Here is a 6,000-nt window from a genome sequence, read left to right on the forward strand (position 1 = left end):
ACGTCCTCCAGCTTGACTCAATGCCATTTTAGCAGCTCGCAAAGCCGAAGCACTAGATTTCTTAATATTGGTAGGATGTGGCTTCCAATTTTTAGTAATTTTTTGAAGCATATTACGTCGAAAGGACAACCCCATGCCGAGCTTACGTTTCGCTTTCATTGTTGTAGTTACGAGCCAAGCTGCAGCTTTTTCACCAAATCTAGCGTCTTTCGATTTAACGCGTTCCCAAGCTCTATTTTCCAACACTTGATCTGCTTTATGACGGTCTTCTAATGAGTCGCTTTGGGAGTACGCGATATCGTGATCTTTACAATATTCGTCCAAAGGATTTACACCGGTGTCACCGCGTTCCAATCTCTTTTTCAATTTGGTGCCTGGTCCGCAAAACTGATAACCAGGTAGATGTAATTCGAACGGAAGCTTATTGATAATCGAATTAACGACACCTGCACCGGAGTAAGTCAACATTGAGAATGATTGGGTGATGACTGTGATGTTTTTATTTATAACCGTAGCGCACTCATTATCCAGCATCACATCATGAAAGTCGTTCAACAAGACAAGACATTACCTATTGAAAATTTAGACTTTTTGAATGAAGCCAACAATAGTAGTGTAGTTGGGAAGCATGGTATATTATTACCCAATTCGTTTCGTGCAATAATTTGTGGGCCGAGTGGTTGTGGAAAGACAAACGCTATCTTAACATTGCTATTCCACCCGAATGGCGCCAAATTTGAAAATATCTACGTATATTCAAAATCATTGTATCAACCTAAATATCAAGTGGTTCAAGAAATTTTCAGTAAAGTCAAGGGGTTGGGATATTATCCGTTCAGGGAAAATGAGGATATCATAAGCCCTCACGAAGCCAAATCAAATTCCATATTCATTTTCGATGATGTCGCATGTGATGGCCAACAGAAAATTCGCGAATATTATTCTGTATGTAGGCATAAGAACATTGACGCCGCCTATCTTTGTCAGACATATTCAAAAATCCCCAAACAATTGATACGAGACAATTGCAATATGATTGTACTTTTCAAACAGGATGAAATGAATTTGAAACATGTATTCGATGAACACGTCTCTCCCGACAAGTCTTTCGATGAATTCAAGAGAATGTGTGCCGAATGTTGGCAACATCGATATGGAACCGTTGTAATAATGAAAGATTTCGATAAGAATGGTGGACGTTATCGTCAAGGATTCGACAAATATATAAGTATACACAGTGCGTGATGTAGTATCATTCACCATCATGAAACCGTTGAGCAAAGAAGTTGATGTTATTCGAAAGAATAAAATCAACGAAATTGCACGCATCATTCGAAAAAAATATTTGGCTCTGAAATTGGGCAAATCCGAAGAAGATGAGTCATTGCAAAGATTTTTCAAACCTCTGTCTATTCCATTGAGGAAAATAGCTAATAAAACAGCAACACAGTCAGCTAGTACCCCATTGAAAACTGAGGCAAAAACCGAAGTCAAACAAGAGACAGTGGATGAGCCTGAAACGACTCCATTCCAATCCCTCGTACATGTTGCAGGTACAGATGAGGATGACGATGATGATGATGAAAACGTCTTTAGTGGGTATGCAGAAGACGAACAAGACGACAACGTTGCGTCAGGCATAAATGAACAAGTTTTAGAAGAATATATCGATCAATATCCGGTAATGTCTCAACCATACATTAAAAAACATTGGGGAAATGACAAGGAAATCGACAAAGTATACGGTCCCATATATGATGGGGTATCTTCAAAATGGTTCCTAGGCCAAAAGGAAATCGATTTTGACAAGCGTAGCGGATACATAAAATTGGCTGCTCATCACTGGAAAGGAACACCCGGTATATATGAACTGTTATTTCTCGACATGCCTGAAAATTATAACACTGAGGATTTGAATGTATACAAAAAGATTTTGAATTTATCGAGCGCTCACAAGAATTCGGCTGGGCATTTAAAAGGCACACAGAGATACAAGTACACCAACATAATCAAACCGTTGTTTCCTACAGCAGGAAATCGTCGTAAAACTGGTACTGGGTTTTTTCAACCTAAAACACCTCTTACTACTACTACTACTACTACGATGACATCATGTCTACCCAAAACGTCACCTCTTGCAATGACATTCAATACGAAACCCATTGAATACATTTATTGGGACGATCCCAACGAGCTATGCGAACGTCTCAAATTATTGCTAGCCTCTCGAGATGCAGGAAATACTTCACACAACAATGAAATCATTGCCATTTTGAATGAACTCAGAGAGGCAAAAATAATTCTATAAGATACACTACGTTCCCCAATACATTATCATTTTCAAAATGGTTATCGATAAGTTTGGACGTAGCGACAGCAACAGAAAGCGAAAATTGCCAACGCCCTCTGGAGGATGTTTGTTGCATTATACCTCAGATGGTAATATTCATTGTGGTGATGTGAAATTGTGTCATGTGAAGAGCCCCACCACTGATTACGATGTTGCTAATAAAAAGTATGTGGATGGAACCGAAAATGAACTTGCTTCATTTATATATCAACTAGCTAAGAAACACGAAAAACAAATGATCCAAGTAAATGAAAAACTAACCAAATTTCAAGGTGACATCTCCAAACAAATTACCGAAATAAATTCTACTATCAAGGAAATCAAAAAGATACAAAATAAAGTTCAAGCAAAACCATAATAAAAGAGCGGGGTTCACACATCTTCTTCATCAGTCGTCATGACTTCCAAAGACAAGATTCAACTTGTCAACGAACTACATAAACCAATTAGAAAAAATTATCCTCGACGCCGTACAGTTATCAAAGGAATAGATGACTTATGGCAGATGGACTTGGCTGAGATGAGATCGTTCGCTCACCAAAATCGAAATTTCAAACTGATTCTAGTCGTCATAGATTGTTTTTCGAAATTTGTGTGGACTCGACCACTGAAATCAAAAACGGGAGAGGAAATTACGAAAACGTTTGCAGATATCTTGACACATACGAAACGTTGTCCAAAAAATTTACAAACCGATCAAGGTAAAGAATTTTACAACAATAAGTTTCAAACTTTGATGAAAAAACATGGAATAAATCACTACAATACGTACAGTATCACGAAGGCTTCTATGGCTGAACGTATCATTAGAACGTTAAAAGAAAGACTTTTCAAATATTTTAGTCTGAATGGCACCTACAAATGGTTGAATGTCTTGCCTGAAATCACAAAATCCTACAATGATACGCGACACTCGAAGACGGGCATACAACCTTCGAAAATTACCAAAACTAACGAAAAACAAATTCTCAAATCAACATACACCCATGTGAAAATAGCTGGACCGAGAAAATTCAAAGTCGGTGATGTTGTACGAATCAGTAAGGCGAAACACGTTTTTGAAAAAGGCTATACGCCCAATTGGACTACGGAATTATTCAAAATTGTCAAAGTCAATATTACCAACCCCGCCACCTTCATGCTAGAAGATATGCAGGGTGCACCTATTAGGGGTGCTTTTTATGGAGAAGAATTACAAAAAACTGCAAATCCTGATATATATCTCGTTGAAAAAGTCTTGAGGAAGAAAGATAAAAAAATGTACGTAAAATGGCTGGGTTTGGATAACAAACACAACAGTTGGATCGAAAATGTCGATTTTGTATAGAATCTTATGGAAAACAAGCACACTGACAATGTATTGGGAGGGCCTTTTGTGAAGAAATATTTGTGTGTTTAACAAACGCACAATATCTGAAACGGACCACGTGATCTGAAGCTATAAGAGCGCATGCAAACACAGATGGACATTCAGTTTGAAAATGTCTCTCGATAGTGGTTACGGTAGTGAAGTTGAAGTAATGTTCGACAGTGATGGTGAAGATTATAATGGAACTCTAAGTGCAATAGACAGAGCGTTGGAGCAATACGAAATGGCTGCTCGAAACGAACATCAATTGCTGTTGATGGCATTCCTCATGTCATCTTATGAAATTCGATGTGGCCTAAGTCCATGCAGAGACTTCAGCCCATGCATAATTTTGAAGCAGCAGTTCTCCATTCGTTCCATCAATTTAACAAGTTATGAATGGGCGACCCTCATTGACATCCTGCAACAAATAAAGGAAAATTTCTTCGAATCACAAATCGATGGATATCTAGACGAATATGATCCAATTACAACACGTTGCGGGGATTACATTTACGTCACACAGTACATCGAAAGTAATACCAAACAAGTTTCCATTTCCAAGGACACCACGAACATGGAGCTGTTTCAACGAGATGTAAACGATATCCTGAATACTCACCTTGGTGTGCTCTCTGACCGTATCGCTATGCTGGATGCTTTGAACTTTTGTGATTATTATCGAGGTGTTTTCAATATAATAAAATCATGGTTACGTGAGAATAAAACTAATTTAACTTTGGAAGAAATCATAGAAGGTTTTTGTCAAGCCTCAGCTCTAGATAGTTTGTATGCTAATGCTTTACGTGAATATTTATTTTATTATAAACAAAAAATAGTGTATGATTTATGTAATAAATGAGAAAACGTTGTAACATTTGTTTCATTTAATGTATAAGGTGAAAACAACAGCTTTAAAAAGTTATTTTATGAAATAAAACACCAAAATTTCAATATATATTTTATTCAAATTTTATCAACGTGTGTGTACAACAATAAATAAGTATACAAAATTTCAATATATTTCATTCAAATTATATCAACGTGTACATGTACAATAATAAATAATATACAAAAACTGAAATACTCAAACATATTTCTGTTTGCAGTCAATTGAAAAGTTGTTGAAAATTCTCAGAGTAACTCACACCTATCAGTCATATTCAAACAAGGACAAAATTCATCAATGAATCACATCAATAGAAATAAAATCCAAATGATAACCTCATTTCAAGCTATAGTGCCCCCAAGGTGAAGTGTCGGATGATTTGGGGATTAATTTTCGTTTATCGTCGTGTGGACTCAAGCCTATTTTCACCTGCTTGATACTGAAAACTTTGTGAGCATATGATCGAATAGTGAACTGCTCACATATTTTTTCTTTAAAATTTCTGAGACAATCGATATAATCTTTGAAATCAATTTTATTTTTGACTACATTATATCGAATTCCCTTTGATTTTTTGATAACTTTTCCACCCTGCACTTTGTAGGTGTACATTTTGGAACGTAACCCCGCAAAGTGCGTGATGATTTTATCATTTGCTTCATCTTTCATTAACCCAGGAATTTTTTTATTCACAAGTGGAATTTGAAACTTATTATCGGGCGAATAATCGGAAGTATCAAATTTTGATAGGTAATTTTTGATGAGTTCTGAATAGACATCTTCACACGTTATTTCGTAGATGAAGCTATCTGTATACATTAACTTGCAATTTTCTATACCTAGAGTGGGCACCATGAAATCGTAATGGAAATCAAACATGCATGTTTTTGAAATATCTAAAATTGCCATTCCGATGTACAGAGGTTTATTGAAAACAAGTTCAGTCTTTTTCAATTCAATAGCCACCAAGTCTGTATCGAAAACGGTTCGACTCTGAAATCGAGGGCTCGCAATTAAATTTTTGGCGCCATAACGACCGTTCCAGGAATTCACGAATTTCAAAAATATTTTCCAAAATTGAACGATTATGAGGCTCCACCCAATAATGACGATGATGAGACTGAAATTAAATTCCATTATTGTTGGATCAAAGACATGTCTGTCTCGTTTTGTTGTCGTGAGTCTGGCAGGTATTACTACAAAAAATGATTTTTCCTTTGCTTGATTCAATTCCAAAGTGTACACATTAACAGAAATATTATTAAGTTTTTCAAATTATTTGGAGATTTGATGTAAATCCGATGGAGTATTTAGCCCTGTAGTATTCAGAACTGTAGATTAGTGTGGATATTTTGACACTCTATTAGAATTTTTTGCTACAGGATACAAGGCGCTAATAATACTCCAGAAGAA

This window comes from Leptinotarsa decemlineata, unplaced genomic scaffold (genome assembly GCF_025532065.1).
Source record: "Leptinotarsa decemlineata unplaced genomic scaffold, Ldec_3_MD MMD2_P_RNA_scaffold_14, whole genome shotgun sequence".
NCBI lineage: Eukaryota > Metazoa > Arthropoda > Insecta > Coleoptera > Chrysomelidae > Leptinotarsa > Leptinotarsa decemlineata.